This window comes from Lissotriton vulgaris, chromosome 9, assembly GCF_964263255.1.
Source record: "Lissotriton vulgaris chromosome 9, aLisVul1.2, whole genome shotgun sequence".
Taxonomy (NCBI): domain Eukaryota; kingdom Metazoa; phylum Chordata; class Amphibia; order Caudata; family Salamandridae; genus Lissotriton; species Lissotriton vulgaris.
Genome location: NC_141697.1, coordinates 239,611,267 through 239,628,927, shown reverse-complemented (window position 1 = coordinate 239,628,927; position 17,661 = coordinate 239,611,267). Strand labels below are relative to the sequence as shown.

The following is a 17,661-nucleotide window of genomic DNA, read 5'->3' as shown; positions in this document are numbered from 1 at the left end:
AGCTCTGAGTAAACTGGACAAAAACCAAGCTGTTTCTGGTGGGACTAAAGGGTGACACAGATGATTGGGCATGCAAGGTGGGCATCGCACTGGTGACTGTGGGAATACGATATCCTTGTGTGAACGTACAGAGAATAGATATGCAGTCCAGGGCAGATATCCTCATCCCCTTGCTCACAGGAACATGGACTGACCGCCAACGATCGTCATCCTTACCTGAATCCATCATGGGGAGAGTGGTCTTGCTGACATTGTCACCCTCCCGAGGCTGCTCTCTATAATATGTAAAACTATCTCTACTACATACCAAAGTAGAGAGAGGGGTGGTTTACTCAGTAAATGGCCTTTGCTAAATATTGGCATCCATGTAAGACAGGGGCCTTGCAATAATAGATATGTTAGCCTACTAAAGTGCCTCTCACCTCCTGGTGCTCAACAAATGGATATGTATGCTGGCAGATGAGCCAACTTAGAAGCTAGAAATATGGGTGATCAAACCCCACTCCACTACATCTACAGAGGCAAGCTGCCACCAGGTTCCCCCTGTTAATGAGGGCAGTGCTGACAATGTGGGCGTCGACTCTGCAAGAGCAAAGGAGAGGTGGGAGTCTTACACACAAGACCTCTCTTTGGTGGGGTTCACATGTGCCATATGTTTCACTGCTAATGGGTTCCAGGGTTGGGACAAGTTAGGGATCGGCACCCTGTGACTAATTGGTATAGCTTTAAAGTCCTTTACTGAACTACCAGAGGACTTTGGATTGGAAAAATCCCAATTTTTACAGATCCGTACAGTTCCACCATGCAATTACTCCATATCTACATGGGCACGAAGAAATCCGAGAACATAATCTACTAGAAGTGACACTTACGATGTTTCCCTCACAGCTAAGGGCCACATATCTCTCATCACTAAATCTCTAGTGATCAAAAACCTGGACTCCTTCCATTTACTAAACAAGAGGAGGATGTGGGGTGTTAGAGAACGGCAAATAGATTATCGCCCTCATGAGCCCTGGTGAATCTGCAGTCACAGTAAGGGTTCTCCTTATTGAGTTTAAAGTCCCTGCACCGTATACACTATACACTCCCCTCACCACTGAACCGAAGCCCCCCACCACCACCCTCCGCGCCTGGACCCCAATCAGCACAGATGACACCATCCGTTTAATGAACTCCATCCATTCCGTATCGCCAACCGACCCATGCCCCCATCACATCTTCAACAAGGCCTACTCCGTCATCGCTCCCTAACTCCGGGACATCATCAACTGCTCTTTCAACACCGCTACTTTCCCAGAAAGCTGGAAACATGCCGAGCTCAGCGCCCTCATGAAAAAACCTACAGCAGACCCCACCGAACTTAAGAACTACCGCCCCATCTCGCTCCTCCCGTTCCCCGCCAAAGTCATAGAGAAGACCGTCAACAGTCAGCTCGCCGCCTTCCTTGAGTCTAACAGTTCCCTCGACCCGTCGCAGTCCGGCTTCCGAGCCAAACACAGCACCGAAACCGCCCTCATCGCTGCCACAGACGACATCCAGACACTGCTCGACAGCGGGGAAACTGCGGCCCTCATCCTCCTGGACCTCTCCGCAGCGTTCGACACGGTCTGCCACCGCAAACTGGTACAATGCCTCAGGAACATCGGGATACAAGATAAGGCACTGGAGTGGATCATCTCGTTCCTCGCAGGAAGAACCCAGATAGTCGGCCTCCCCCCTTTCAGATCAGAGGCCACCGAAGTCATCTGCGGTGTAACACAAGGATCATCGCTCAGCCCCACCCTCTTCAGCGTCTACATGAGTACCCTCGCATCCATCGCACGCCAACACAACCTCAACATCATCTCCTACGCAGACGACACCCAGCTGATCCTCTCCCTCACCAAAGACCCAACCACCGCCAAAACAAACCTACACGAAGGGATGAAAGACTTAGCCGAATGGATGAAGAATAGCCGCCTAAAACTGAACTCTGACAAGAAGGAAGTACTCGTCCTAGGATCATCCCCCTCTGCCTGGGACGATTCATGGTGGCCCCCAGCCCTAGGCAGCGCACCCAAACCAACGGACCATGCTCGCAACTTGGGATTCATCCTAGACTCCTCCCTCTCGATGACCAGACAAGTCAACGCCGTCTCATCATCTTGTTTTAACATCCTACGCATGCTCCGAAAGATCTTTCGATGGATCCCCACCGAAACAAGGAAGACGGTCACACAAGCACTTGTCACCAGCCAAATGGACTACGGAAACACCCTCTACGCCGGAACCACAGGTAAATTGCAGAAAAGACTTCAACGCATACAAAACGCATCCGCTCGACTCATCCTAAACATACCTCGCCACAACCACATATCCGGTCACCTAAGAGACCTGCACTGGCTCCCCGTCAACAAGAGAATCACGTTCCGTCTCCTCACCCACGCACACAAGGCCCTCCACGACCTAGGACCCAGATACCTCAACACCCGCCTGACCTTTTACACCCCCACCCGCCAACTACGCTCGTCCAAGCAAGCACTCGCCGCGATTCCGCGCATCCGAAAAGTCATCACGGGAGGAAGATTCTTCTCCTACTTGGCGGCCAAGACCTGGAACTCCCTCCCCACCCACCTCCGTCTCACGCAGAACCACCTCTCCTTCAGAAAGCAACTGAAAACCTGGCTGTTTGATCAGTAACTAACCCTTGTCCCTTAAGCGCCTTGAGACCCTCTGGGTGAGTAGCGCGCTACACAAATTTCTGACTTGACTTGACCTTACAGCGCCGTTGGCGCATGTACAAATCTGATACACCAACCTGCCTGCACTGAGGGAAGGTGGTGGGTGATTTCCTCCACACTGTTTGGAGTTGCCTGGTCCTCAGCTCATACTGGAACTCGATTGAGGCAGGACGGGGGGATAGCCTTGCCCAGACAATCAACCTTACACCTAAGATGGCATTCCTTCATATCCTAGATCAAAAGGTATTTACCCATGCTGAACGAACATTGATCCGATTGGGCCTAATGGTAGGCAAACATGACATTGCCGCCCCAGGTAATAGCCTATGCCTCTGGCTATAGGGTCCTAGAGGGCAGAAATGGAATTGTTGTGCGTAAGAGAAAAAATTATATGTAAAGCCAGGGATGCCCCGGAAGCATGACGGATTCTGGGGGCATGGAGATGTTGAGAGGGTATGGTGTAGAAGATGATGTGCATCAATTTGGTGCCACCATGTTTTCTTGTGAAACACATACGCAGGGCTAAAGAAATGTTTTATCTTCATTTTTAAATTAAATTCATGTTACTTTGATGTATAGTAAAGTAATAAAAAATACAAACAGAGTAGCTAAGAAAATCTAATAAAACAAACAAAAAAGGAAAAATACAGACAATATTCCCCACAACCATAATCTTCATATATTGTTTTTACAAATGAACAGATATATTATCCCCATAACTACTCATTAATCTATCCCTAATTGTTAATGTCATGTTTTCTACGTTTTATGTATTGTAGTTGATTCAGCTTGTGAAGAGAGACGTAGCCAACCGGCAAAGTTAGACAATTTAGGCCATCTAGAATTATTAATATCACTATCAATGAAACCATGGTAAACAATTTAGAGCATTTACCGTATGTCATCTTCTACTGAGGAAAAAACAAAAGAATAAAAGGTCTACAAATCAGGGATCAAAAATCCGAATTCAGGGCTTTTTTTAGTATTCAGATCATATATTGTATTGTCTAAATCTGGTACTTAAATTCAAAAACAAAAATCAATAATTTCTTGCAAAGATCAAATTCTCAGCAGCTTATTAGGATTAGAAAAATTTGAAGGTGTTTTTTCCTCTTCTCGTTCAAATTCAAAGATAAACTGGTATTGGACTTGGCTATTTCTGCAGGGTCATCCTCAGTGTTTTAGCCTATGCCCTCCACTTTTTGTTGAATTTTTCTTGTTGGCCTTAGGACTATGTGCACTTTACCACTACTAACAAGTGCTAAACATATTTGTGTTCTCTACTCTAAACATGGTATAACTGGCTTATACCAAATTGGCATTCTGAATTTACTTGAAAATCCCTAATGCTACTAGTGGGCCTGCAGAACTTGTGTCACACACTGAAGCAGCCTTTAAACAGGTCTCATGCCTGCCATTGCAGCATGTGTGCACATTTAAACTGCCACTTCAATCTGGCAAACTAAACCTTTTGCCAGGCCCAAATCTTCCTTTTAATACATATAAGTCACCCCTAAGGTAAGTAATGGAAAGCCCAAGGGGCAGGGTGCAGTGTATTTAAAAAGTTGGACATGTACTTTTAAGTTTTACAGGTCCTGGTAGTGACCTTTAAATTAGTTATTCACCCCTGCAAGGTCCATCAGGTTCAGTTAATATAAAATAGGGTCCAGCTAATTACATTTTCTGATCCTTCTCCAAAAAGCAATATTGATTAAATTATTATCAGCGAAGGTGTTTAACTGTGGTTGCACTTTTAGAAAGTTGGCATTTTCTTGCTTTAGCCATTTGGGGCCTGCAGCCTGTCTCTGGGCCATACGACTGGTTGTGGGTGACAGTTGGGCTTTGTGCATTCCTCCTAGACAGCCACACACAATGTGAGCTTAGGTGTGACTTGATGGGCCATTACTGGCAGGATGGGAGGGAGAAGCTGGGCACAGCCATAATCACAGTTGAATAGGCAGTGTCCGGTCTCCACACAAAGGGCTGCATAACCCCTGAATTTAATCGGAAGCCAGAGCAGGGAAGGCAGGATATCTGTGCACTACAAAGGCATACCTCTAGAAGCTTCTCCCCACTCAATGGTACTATTTTGTGCAAAAAAAGGACGCCAACTCTTTAGTACATCTCTGGACCTGCGGATATTCTGCCAGGAAGGACTACTGTGCTGCTACGAGGACTGCCACTCTGCTGGACACACTCCCCCTGGCGGAGGCCATTTGCTGGTATACAAGATTGCAGGTAGCCTTCTAGCCCATTCCGAGAAACTTTTTGAATCCGAGTTATTTTGTATGTTTGGTCAATAATATTCTATTTGGTACGTGCTAACTTGAGCCTAAGAAAGTTGTGTTAAGATTGATGGTTGTGTGCAATATTTAGCAATGATCAGCTTTCTGTGGACATTGGTCATGTTGATCATTTTAAGGGCAGCTAAATAACGAACCCGTGCTTTTGGATAATTAATTTGTACCGACACTTATAACTTTTCTTTTTTTGTCGACATGTTGTGATATGTAGCTCCGCGATCCAGGTGGCCTTTATTTAGGCTTGAGAAGGAGCTTAGCATCCCATTTAAATAGAGCTAAGCCGATTCCTCTCATTTTCACACTGGATTTACTAGTATTCACATTGGTGTTTGACACATTAACCCTTATTTGTCCACACTGAATGGATGTGGACCCCTTTGTGATCTATGTATGTGAAATAATCATTTTCTACTTTTGTCTTAGTCTAAGGTAGGACAATGGTGGGTTTCGCCAAAAAGTATGCTGCGGGCCACCTCCTGGATCAGGTGGATTGCCACCACCATTTAATACCCGTTTGTATATATATATATTTTTTTAAATCACAGAGTGACTTCGATTAATGGCCCTGAGGAATGCCCTTTAACCTATGAATAAGGTCAAAGATAGGGGAGATACTACCTCTGACTATCCTTCACTGGTTTTACTTCTGTCCTTTGGAGGCACCAGAATAAAATTGAAACTAAGCCTACCTGGAGATAGTTTTAATTCACTTAACACATACAAAATTAGCACTCAGTCTCACTCATCCATACCCATTTCTCATCTAGGCTAAAAACACCTCATGCGCTCCTCTACTTTGGAGAGTTGTAGCCCACACCAAGTACCTTTGGTCCTCGAGTGAGGAGGCGACCCTATGATGAAGCGTGCCTCCTTTGTGTAGGTGAGGGTTCTCAAACTAAATTAAAAAAAATTCACATACATAACACATCGTCTTTTTTCTTTTTTAACCATACATACTTTTTAGCGGTTCTTATTAGTTAAGGAATGCTACGCTATTGGTTGTGCTCTGAGCTCCGACTAGACCCCTTTTGTGTTTTGATGAAAGGTCAACCTATCACAGCATGACCTATAGCAGCAATCAACCAATGACAGCTAAGACTTGTGTTAAAGCCTTACCAATCCTTGAGGACTCTTAGCATCAGTCAGCAAATTTCAGTGCAACTTTTCAGTGATTAGAAATCAACGCAATGCCTTCACCACAAAAAATAAACAAATAAAATCTTGTCTGCTTAGTCTAAAAAACTGAAATAAGTAACTGAGTAATGATAAAGAACCATCTCTCAATCAATAGAAACAAAACCAATAGTACAAATGCACTAGCTCACCAAATCACACTAAGGCAGATTCCCCATCCAGCCGTAGTCCTCTCCGATTAGCGTATTTACTCCTGTGCATCAAGGGGCAAATAACACAAACCCAGTTTAGAAATGTGCAACATAGAAGGGACATTCTTTTAATTCAAGAAATCCCTAACAGGAGTGTAAATGCTGCACCTCACATAACACTCTACCACTTTGCAGACAACTTCAATAATATATTGAGATCTTAGATTTTGACTAATCCAATTACCTCACCAATAAATAAACTTAAAACAAATCTTTGACACTCCACAAATATAACAAATACATCAAAATCACAGTAATCAAACCACCAACTCAACCAAGAATCCACCGCAGAAAACTAAAAACCTCACATGCAGTATAACAGATCATAACACAAACTTGTACTCTCAACTACAAATCTCAGCTCAGGATCAGCACTGGCATGCCGGAACACCCAAATAATCCAAATGATGGACTCTCAAGGAGTACAGGCAAAAACTAGACTAAGGACAAACTTTTTCTCATTCAAATATTTTATCTTGTCCAATTACTGTACCCCTAGCGTTACAGTCCACACACCAAATGTTGGATGGATGGGACAGTGTTAAACTCAAGTTTTGCATGTAATGTGACCCCAAAACAAAATTCAATCCAAACTAAAAAAGAGATTTTGAGATTAGAAATTTAAAAAAAAGAATGAATATCTATTAAAACATTAAAGTGCACTACGGGTAATGCAGATACAGCAATAAATCTCATTAAGTTGCATAAAATCAGTTTACCATTAAGGTGCTCAGAAATAGGAATAATACAAAATAATGAGAAAAATCTGAAACTAGGACAATTCACAAATGTGAAGCAAAAAAAAAAAAAGATAGCCGACAGCATCCATAGCAGGAAAGGTCTGAAAAAGTGTTCTGGGTGACTTCCAAAATCAAGGAGTTTTCTTGCATATGAAACTTCAGAAACTGCAAAGTCGGCATGGCCAGATTAGGTCTCTAACCTATTGCATTGCACATTTTAAAAACATCACAGAGCCCTATAACATTAGAACTAACCCACTACATAAATATTGATTTAGACCTCTCTGACTTAATGTCGTCTTGAGGTGCAAGAACAGGCCAGTTAAATAAACAGAAACTATTATGAATTAATGCAATACAGAGTGCTGGCAGGAAGAACCTGGAAGAATGATACAGTAGGTTCCTTCCATAGAGTTCTTCAAGAACAGTATGTCATACGAAATAAATACAGCTGCAGTTTGGACCTGATTATGATGGTGGTGGGACCGTCACTGCCATGCTGTCAGTGGTGGTCCCACCGCTATCCAGCCCATTGGTCCCACTGCTGCATTAGGATGCAGGCGGTTGGAGTTTGAATATCGGAGGGAAAGACCGCCGCATCAGACAGGATCAAGGATCCCGGTAAGGGCGGCGGTTTGACTCCTATTCCCTGCAAAGAGGGAGGTGTCTGCTCCAGCACCAGCGTAGGGCTAAGGATATCACTTTCAGCCTGCCTTTTTGTGGCGGTTTATCCGCCATCAAAAGACAGGCAGAAAGCGACTTTGAGGGCCCCTAGCAGGGCTCCCCCCACTAAGGGCCCTGGGGGGCACCCATGGTTTTCCCTTCAAAATCCCTACACCATGTCGCAGGCCATGCATGGTGCCTGTCACACAGTACAGGGATGTTTTAAATGTTTTTATTTTCTATTGGGGAGTGTGCTGCAGCCTGCAGCACATGCTGCAATAGAAAATATGCACCCTGCAACCGCAGTGAAGGTGGTCGCATCATGATTCGGGCAGCGGGACTGCCTACTTCTAGATAGGTGGTCCTGCTTTCGACCGTCCGACCGGAATTGTAATCAGGCCCCTTGGTGTCAGGCAGAAATATACACAGAGAATGAATATCTTGATACAGCCTCCATCTTAGTGAATATGGCATATAGGCCTAGTTACTCTAAGCCAGAAAAACAAATTAAAATATCATAATAAATTTGATTCAATTGTCATAGCTATATCTCATTGTGCAAGTATAAAGTCAAACAGATAAGCTGCTCTGCACCCTATTATTGATGCACATTGTGTTAGAATCATGAAAGCTTTAACACACTCCTAGGGGCAGATTTAGTTTGACAACTAAGTAGCAACCAATCACAGAGGGGAGAGAGTAGTGCAGTGACATTTATTAACAAGCATTTGCAATCCAATGTGTCTCACATTTGCTAGAGTTTAAGGTATTGGTATTGTAAATGACAATGCATTTTATTTATGTGTTTGTTTTCAAAACAGGTATATAAATAGGAGTATTATTTACAATGCCAATAAGTTAAACTTTTGCAAATGCGAGACCTACAGCATCGCTTCCTGTTGCAGCGGAAGAGAGAGAGTGAACGTGGAAGAAGATGACTAGGCTGCAGTGAGCTGCGCCGATTAAAAAAAAAAAAAAAAAAAAGCGCAGCTCGGCAAAGTCTATTTTTTCAATATTGTAAGATTTTGGAGAGCAGCGCAGCATTCAGACCACCCAGGATATAGCGGCATGGATTAGCTTTTGTAAAAATATGCTGCGATTTGTACAAAAGTGCCGATTTCGCGGGCACTTTTGTAAAAATCACGGCATTTTTACAAAAGTGCAGATTTTGCGGCAAACCGCGAAATCGTGAAATCCTGGAGGGTCTGAGCATTGCGCCTGTTGCATGCTAATTGAAAGCTTACAATATTGAAAAATAGACTTGGGCGAGCTGCGACTTTCTTTTCTTCGTGGCGGCTCACAAAGCCTATTTTTTCAATATTGTAAGATTCTGGTAAGAAGCGCAGCACGTTGCCTATGCTGTGCTGTAGGAGAAAATAATTTAAGCAAATTGTGCTGACAGACTGTAAAGAAAACGTATGTGTAACTACACAAGTAAAAGGGCCAGTCCTCATGGGAGGTTACAAATGTAGACAAGGTGGTACTAAGGAGGGACTAGCAAGCTTATTAACGAATAAGAAGCAAACATTTACATAGGAAAATTAGACAAGTCAATGAAAAATATTGGCGGAGAGTGGGTGGAGCGGGTGGAGCTTCAAGTCCATACCTGAATATAGCATGCCTCGCAGCGCATGCACTGCCCAGGCCCAACCTAAAAATGGCCTGCTGCTGCTCACTGCCCCAGCACTGGCACACACAAACAGGCTGGCTATCACCATGCACTACCTTTGCACCTTAGAGCAGAGATGTATACCTTATACCATATTTTTTAACATCCCACACATTGTGCGAGAAGGCAGAAACAAATGGTAGTTATATTATCCCGGCAATAATTAACTACCATTTGTTCCTTCCTTCTCGCACGGCGAGAAAGCAGGGGAGGCAGCGCCCAAACGCCCCCATGGATGAACCGCCACTGTGCAAGTGGCACTCCGATGCAGAAGGGATTGATTCAAAACTGATTTTGTGCTGACTCACACGCAAAGGTTTTTAAATTTGAGATGTAGTTCCAGGAGTGAGTGCAGGACATGCTTGGTCTGTGTTATGTCTTTGAAGGCATCGTTGACCGAGTAGTGTCTCAACATTAGAATACTCAACCTTTTTATTAGCTTCAAGGTAGATCTTTTCAAGAGCAAAAAATTACACAAGGCAACAGAAACTCCACTGAAGGTCTCTTAGAGATATCTTGATTTATATCAATGAGGTTTAACATGCATCATGGCCACATTGCTGATCTGCGACCCAAATCAGAGAGAATAGAACATCTGATAAATGGAGACGTTCTATACTTTTCTCATACACAGCTTAACTAAAGAGTTTCCTTTGCCCACCCATTCTCCCCATTGCCATATTCTCAACTGTTCTGTAAAACAAACAATATATGAAATATGCTCATTACAGTACTTTGTTATATGGCAAGAGGAACAACGATCAACAAGCATTTGCAATACAATAAGTCTTGCATTTATGAGAGTTTTATCTATTGGCATTGTAAATGACTATATCAATAGATTAAACTCTCGCAAATGTGAGACTTATTGCATTGGAAATGCTATTTTTGTAAAAGTGCCCCATGGTGCACTTTCACACGAATGGCGGCCGTGTTCCTTCCTTTAGACTGGGCTTGTCTAAAGAAAGGTGTGAGGCCACCATTAAAATGAAAGCGAGGTATGGGGCGCTTTTACAAAAAAGCGTCCATTTGTCAAGTTGACAAACTGTTTTTTTGTAAAAGCACCCCATGCCATGATTTCACTTTAGTAGCGGCTGCACACCTTTCTTTAGACAAGCCCTGTCTAAAGAAAGGGTGTGGCTGACATTAAAGTGAAAGCACGGTATGGGGCATTTGTACAAAAAAAGTGAACAAATCATAGGAAAAAAAAACATGCAGCAGCGCTTGGCACGGCAAACAACAAACTAAACGTATGGCCACCACTGTATCAACGTGGTGTGCTATGGAAAAAAAGCATTGGGGGAGAGCATGTCGCAGACAGGAGGAAACCATTCAACCTAATAGTGCTCTGAGGTGCCTGCAGAGTAACAACACAAGTAATAGAGGGTATCCTGATGGGAGGTTACAAAATGAGACAAAGCAGTACTAAGGAGGGACTACTAAGCCTATTGACCAATGAAAAGCCACAGTTTACAAAGGACATTGACACAAGCCAATGCAAAATAAGGGAGCAGAGTGGGTACAGCTTCAAGTCCATACCTGCATACAGCATGCCCCGCAGCGCACGCGCTGCCCAGGCTCGACCTAAAAAGTGTCACTAGGGTGATTGAAATTAATGAAGAGAAAAACTATGACATGGTAAACACTACAAAAAGAAGCTTACTATCTCCAAAAAGGTTTTAGAAATGTACACATCTAAAGACTGGTTCACAGAAAGTGAGAAACCCAGTTACACCCTTGAGGGCTTGGGTAGTTAAGTGAAAGGGTAGAGAGGCCTTCAAGGGATTTGATTCAAAAAAAGGATCAGTTGTTCAATTTACTTTTAGGATAAAGTTAAATAACCTAATGTATAAATCATGTAGTTAAATACACACAATCAATTTATAAAACACATAAAAACATATAGACATATAAACAACAAAACACAAAGGTGTATCAGAAAAGAGTTTTATCAAAAAGTTCATTGAGTCAGCAATAAATCAAAGAAGCAGGTAAGGAGATGCTGATATGAATAGCCTAGTAGCAAATAATCAATACTACAGCAAAACCTAGAAAAAGCATCTATCTCAGAAAACAAAGTGAATCAAACACTGTAGAGATAAGATGAAGGTCGACGTTTCGGTCTCTCTACAACACAATTATCGAGACCATCTTCAGGACTGTTGTCATTAAAACACTGCTGTAAGCTGTGCTGTAATCCAAATTGAATGAGATACCACAATGTTGGTCTCAAGGCAAAGTTTAGCGTTGGAAACCTGGACGAGATTCCTATGAAAAGAACACAATCGTCCCGTAGGTGAAAGCGCCACGGATACACTGGTAGATAGGTATTGGATGGTGAATGGCTCAAACAATGAAGGATGCTTAAACAATCTCTATGGTATGGAACTTGGGGACCAAGGAACCTCTTTAGCATAGAATATCTGTGTCCACAGATATGGGATCTTGTGAACCGGTGTAGTTATCCAAATGGTGGTTACTGGGCGCTTGACAGCTTCGATTCTATATTTACTGGGATTTAGAAGTCCGGTCAAAATCAATTTGACTGGAAACACGAGGCCAACCGAGTTACTCGGTTGGCCCCGTGTTTCCAGTCAAATTGAATTTGACTGGAAACACGAGGCCAACCGAGTTACTCGGTTGGCCCCGTGTTTCCAGTCAAATTGATTTTGACCTGACTTCTAAATCCCAGTAAATATAGAATCGAAGCTGTCAAGCGCCCAGTAACCACCATTTGGATAACTACACCGGTTCACAAGATCCCATATCTGTGGACACAGATATTCTATGCTAAAGAGGTTCCTTGGTCCCCAAGTTCCATACCATAGAGATTGTTTAAGCATCCTTCATTGTTTGAGCCATTCACCATCCAATACCTATCTACCAGTGTATCCGTGGCGCTTTCACCTACGGGACGATTGTGTTCTTTTCATAGGAATCTCGTCCAGGTTTCCAACGCTAAACTTTGCCTTGAGACCAACATTGTGGTATCTCATTCAATTTGGATTACAGCACAGCTTACAGCAGTGTTTTAATGACAACAGTCCTGAAGATGGTCTCGATAATTGTGTTGTAGAGAGACCGAAACGTCGACCTTCATCTTATCTCTACAGTGTTTGATTCACTTTGTTTTCTGAGATAGATGCTTTTTCTAGGTTTTGCTGTAGTATTGATTATTTGCTACTAGGCTATTCATATCAGCATCTCCTTACCTGCTTCTTTGATTTATTGCTGACTCAATGAACTTTTTGATAAAACTCTTTTCTGATACACCTTTGTGTTTTGTTGTTTATATGTCTATATGTTTTTATGTGTTTTATAAATTGATTGTGTGTATTTAACTACATGATTTATACATTAGGTTATTTAACTTTATCCTAAAAGTAAATTGAACAACTGATCCTTTTTTTGAATCAAATCCCTTGAAGGCCTCTCTACCCTTTCACATCTAAAGACATCAGGAGAAGGAAAAAATACCTTCAAGAGCCACATTAAGTAACACAAAACGGAAAGGGACTGCTTAGCTTGTGTATAAAGATCTGCAGAGTGGCTACAATGAACTGACGTGAACTGATTCTGCACTTCATTCTAGGACTTCAAGCAACCGTTTCCATAATAGGAGTGTCAAATTCTTCTTTTATATACACTAATGCTTCATTAACCCAATTTTGAACATATTTTTTCTTTAAAAAGAATTTAAAGGGATTTTGAACACCGTTATTTTTTTAGCCTCGTTTTAATTCTAAGGTGAGTATGGAAATAATATAGAGAACAAGCATTGGAAATGCAATAGGTCTCGCATTAGGAAAGTTTGAGCTATTGGTCTTATAAATGAAATTTTTTTTATTGATGTGTTTTTTAAAATAGCTAAATAGCTTTGTCATTTACAATGCCAATAGTTATAACTTTCGCAAATGTGACACCTATAGCATTTGTAATGCAACATGTTTTGTATTTACGTGACTTAGATGTATTGATATTACAAATAACAATGGCTTTTAATTTTTTTAAATAATTAATACTTAAATAATTTATTTAATTTGTAATGTCAATAGCTTAACTTTTGTAAATAACTTTTGTGAAGATTATGTTCAGTGTTTTTTATTGTGACGAAAATCCAAGAACAGAAGTGAAATATTAACATCTTTTTGTGATTTGTAATAAAGCTTGAAAACAGCTTGAAACATTGAAAGAACATATTTGAACCAGTGCTGCTGTGGTTGCGCTGAGTGCTGCTGTGGTTGCGCTGAGTGCTGCTGTGGTTGCGCTGAGTGCTGCTGTGGTTGTGCTGAATGCGGCTGTGGTTGTGCTGAATGCGGCTGTGGTTGCGCTGAGTGATGCTGTGGTTGCGCAGGGTGATGCTGTGGTGGTGCTGGGGTAGCGCTGAGTGATGATGTGGTGATGCTGAGTGGTGCTGTGGTGGTGCGGGGTGATGCTGAGTGGGAGATGGGGAGAGGGAGAAAAAGGAGGGAGAGGGTAAAGAGGGAGAGAAGAGAGGGAAAGGGAGAGAGGGTAGAGGGAGAGAGGGGGAGGACGAGAGCGAAGGACAGAGGGGAGAGAGAGGGGAGAGGAGAGCAGGCAGAGTGGGAGAGGGAGAAAAAGGAGAGCAGGGGGGAGGTAAATAGAGGGAGAGAGGAGAGAGAAAGGGAGAGGGTGAGAAAGGAGAGAGGGAAGTAAGGGAAAGGTAGAGAGTGAGAGTGAGAGTGAGGACGAGAGGGAAGGAGGGAGAGGAGAGGGAGTGGAGTGAGAGAGGGAGAGAGAGGTAAAAAAAAATAAAAAACTGGGACGCCTTGCTTCAAAAAGAGGCATACCTTATGTTTTACTTATTTGTAACACAATACTGATATTGCCGACCACATTAAACATGCTAGGATGTTGTCCGAGCATGTGATTTCATAAGAGTTCCATCTATTAATTGGAGAACTTCAAATTGTCACCCTACATAAATCTAAATGAAACAAACTTATGTTCGACATGATATAGACTACCGATTTAAGGTGTGCATTGGTCACACAGACAGGCAGTTAGGTGTAAATCGAAGAGAGGGCGCTACTGCATGCTTAAACAAAAGACTAATCTTAATATTGCGGGTAGCAGTTAACAGGGTTTCAAACTTTAGTAAGTTAGCAGGTCATCATCAGTACAAGAAAATATTGATCAGGGAGTTTTTAATCTGCCGAGAGGTCAGTTCAAGCGGTACAAATAAATCTTGAATCCACCTAGTCAGAATATTGTACGGTTATCCTGAAATTCAGTCCTGTACAAGACACTTCCTAGAAGTTTAGCTCTTTGGGAATGTTGGCAACACCCACACAGTTGGACTTGCATTTCTTATACCTCTCCCACCCTTCTTGCTTACATATGTTTTTGTACTAAAACAGTTGATGTAAATTGAAACACATGTAATCTATAATTGTCTCTGGGGTGAGCTGGGGCCATCTGAGAATGCTACAGAACACAAAGCCCATTCATTCATTAGTGCCTGGAGACACTAGCATCCTTCTTTGCAGCACGTTTGTAGAGCTAGTGATTTCTTCCTCAGCTTGGAAGCTGGGGAAAGAGCTAAGTGAACTAATGATTCCACTGAAGAGTAAAAAAAGTGATCACATAACGTGTAAAGCGCTCTGATACCTTCGGGTCCAGCTAGCTATACAAATTTAAAACAATAACAGGCTCCAAATTCAGTCTTTCATCCTTACGAGTCGAAAAAAAGGGTAACATTGAGTTGGGTAGTAATGTACATATCAGTGCCTAGATCCCAAACACAAAATGGTAGACTGCGCTATGTACAGTTAATTGTGTTATTTTTGTCTTCCAAAGCCGTACATAAGTTGGCTCAACAGTACTTTTTCCGGGCTAAAAAAACTAAAAAAAATTTACATTAAAAGTAATACCTGTGGCGTACACATTCCTTGCACTGGCTGTGTTTTCAAAAACTTAAACCGGTGCGAAATATTTCGCGAGTCTCAGGCCACACATCCCCGCAGCTGGTGAAAGGAGGTGCAAGCGGAACCGAGTGGTGTAGAACAGAGGTGAAATGAGCAACACTGAACAAAAGGCGCGCCCTCTGAAGTGTTGTGGCAGCTTTAACATCTTTTCTGTGACGTGGCCGAGGTGCGAATGGCGGCGGCACAAGCTACAGTAAGGTCCCTGCTTGAGGACTGCAGCAACATGGGGCAGAGGAGGAGCACGAATGACAAAAGAGAAGTGGGAAGGTGAGAAGCCAAACAAGGAAGGGGCAGAAAGGATCGGATTGCAGACTATGGTCAGAGATCAAAAGATAGCAACACAAGGGGAGCCTTGGAGTGACGAGGCGCTATTTGTATGTCTTGCAGATGGGTGCGGGGAGGAAGGAACCGGAAGGAACGGCAGGCTGCTTTAATGAGCGTCATTCAATATGTGTGGGAGAATGAACGAGGGGCACTCACTGCAGGTGAATAAACAAACACGGGCCCGCAGTGGGATTGCCCGAACATGAAAGTTATCAGAATACATCACACAGAAGGAGGTCGCCAAAAGTTAGGTAAACTTGCACACACATGGCCACGCCGACTCTCATCTGGCGTCTAACTTGGGTGCACTCAAAGAAAGATGAAATTTGATGTACTGATAGAAGACAATCCAGATGTGGTGTCGTCCCCGAGACAATTCCTTTCTCAACAAGACGGAGTGCATTGCTGTGGGGAGGGGGTGAGGAGAAATGCGACACGGCGGGCAGGGGAGGGGGCGGAGCGGCGATGAAAATAGATTGACTACTTGCTTTAGTTGGGATTGCAGATTGCTCTAAAAATCATATGATGAAACAAGAAACCCGCCGCCGCCCCGTTTCCATCTCTTGTGCCTCCACGCGAGACTGAGGTAGCGCAGGATGTCTGCACACTGCTGTTGCCTTAAGAACAAGAAGCAGTGGCGCTGTCAAGAACACGTTTGCATCAAATAAAGTAAGCGGGTGAAGCCGGCTACCACTTACGGCCTGTCATTAGAGGGACGAAGTCAGGCAGGTAGCAAACTATAGTCCCGACTTCCATGCGGAAGTAAAACAAATCAGATTTGTTTATCCTCGGGTCAATGTAGCGTGAACTCGGCTTGAAGGTATTCGAGTGCTTTACATGAGCACCATTTACATTACACAGCCTCAGGTTCATTTGTGTAGGCGTGGGGAGAGTACTTGATTTGTCCAGCATCGCAGGATGTTGAGGCGACGCTGAGACACCCGATTCTCCTATTCCACTGTGGGCCGCTCTGGTTGTTAAGCACATTCTGATCCCACTTTACCTGCACCCTGCGACACTGTCATGGCATTTGGATGCAGAGCAGCAAAGGAAGGACACAGCAATTGATACCCAGAAGCACGTTTTACTTCTCACAGTATATGTGTGCCAGGGACAAAGTTGCACACCTTTACAGTAAAGTGCTGTTATTAATAGTTGTTACAAACCGCCACCAAAATTGTCGTGGTGAAGAAAATTTGACACCCTTGGACGCTAAGCTGCCATTTCCACCATTCAAACGTTATCGTGCACCTGCGAAAGTTCACACACTAAAGACTGACTCGATCACATGTAGAACACACTGCAAACTGACTCGCCTCTAAGCGCTATCTAAGGAAGTACTAATTAGACGCGTAGAACACACTGAAAACTGACTCGATCACATGTAGCACACACTGCAAACTGACCCGCCTCTAAGCGCTATCTAAGGAAGTACTAATCACACGCATAGAACACACTGAATACTGACTCGCCTCCAAGCTCTTCCAGTGAGACTACTAATCACACAGGTCTCAGACGCACTACAAACTGACTCGCCTCTAAGCGCGACCTCTCGAAGTAATGATCACACAGATCGCACACTCACTGCAAACTGACTCTCCTCTAAGCTCTTTCAGTGAGTACTAATCGCACAGATCGCAGTCACACTACTCGCCTCTAAGCACTACCTATGAAAGTATTAATAACACGCATTGCATACAGAATCGCCTCTAAGCTCTACGAGTGAAGTACTAATCACACAGATCGCAGTCACACTACAAACTGACCCACCTCTAAGCGCTATCTAAGGAAGTTCTAATCACACGCATAGCACACACTGCAACCAGAATCGCCTCTAAGCGCTACCTGTGGAAGTACTCAGAAAGAGAGCTGTTATTAGCTTCAGATTAACCAGGATCTTGTTGGG

General features: G+C 43.2%; 1 protein-coding gene across 1 annotated transcript in view; it reads right to left on the bottom strand.

Moving 5' to 3' along the window:
- Window positions 1–17,661, bottom strand: part of IVD (isovaleryl-CoA dehydrogenase) — a 297,512-nt gene that overhangs the window by 85,117 nt on the left and 194,734 nt on the right. The gene's annotated exons all lie outside the window — the stretch shown is intronic.